We start from the raw sequence: 1,083 nt of genomic DNA on the forward strand, positions 1-1,083 counted from the left end.
GGAATTTTTTTTGCCGTTTTGAAAAACGGCGCCCCCCCCCCCAGGGCCCCCGTTTTTTTTTTGTGGGGGGGGGCAAAAAACCTTTTTTTGAACCTTTTTGGAACTTTTTTTTCAAAGGGGGTTTTTTTTTTTTTGGAAGAGGCCCCAAAACCGGTTTTTTTCCAAATTTGGAGGCCTTTTTGGGAAAGATTTGGGAGCGTTTTTTTTTTTCCCCCCCCCCCCCCCCTCCCCTTTTACCCCCCCCCCCCCCCTTTTCACTCCGCCCCTTTCACCCCGCCCTTTCCTCTGCAGGCAACGGCTCGACGCTCTGCATCCTTGGAGACGGCTCGCAGCCCGACCGACGCGTTGGCGGCAACTGGTCGGCGGGCGCCGACGGCGTCTCCTCCTCCATCGAGGCGTACGCCAAGGATCTGGACAAAGCTCGAGAGACTGGCATGCAGACCAAGGTCGAGGTGGCGCGCCTCACCAACGACGACATCTGGAGGAGCAGACCGGTGAGGGAGAGGCGCGGCTTCTTCTCTTCATTAACTGCTAATTAACTCTTCCATCAACTGTTAATTAGGCGAGGGAGATGCGCGGCTTCTTCTATTAATTAACTGCTAATTAACTATTCCATCAACTGTCAATTAGGCGAGGGAGATGCGCGGCTTCTTCTCGCAGATCGACAGCGAGGAGCACGCACCCCGCCGGCAGCGGCTGGGCGGCGGCGCCGGCGAGCTGATGCGGCAGGCGGTCGCCGGCGGGGCGGCGGTGAGTCAAGTAGCCGTTTCATCATTGACTCGTTGAGCTGAGGCGGCAGGCGGTCGGGGCGGGGCGGCGGGGCGGCGGCAGCGCAGGGCCAGCCTCGTCGTTGCTCCCTCCTGCTGCTCCCGCCGTGGCATCCGAGCCGGCCGTCACTGCGCGACGGCACCAGATGGCCGTGGAGGCGCCGGGAAGTGTCTGGGAAGTGTCTGAGAAGCGTCTAGGAAGTGTCTAGGAACCAGATGGCCGTGGAGGCGCCGGCTCCGCCGACGCTGCCTCCCTCGACGCTGCCCCCGCCCCCGTGTCCGTCGTACGTCCGGTTGCGCGGGCTGCCGTTGCCGC

Source organism: Emiliania huxleyi (genome assembly GCF_000372725.1).
Source record: "Emiliania huxleyi CCMP1516 unplaced genomic scaffold EMIHUscaffold_94, whole genome shotgun sequence".
Lineage (NCBI taxonomy): Eukaryota > Haptophyta > Isochrysidales > Noelaerhabdaceae > Emiliania > Emiliania huxleyi.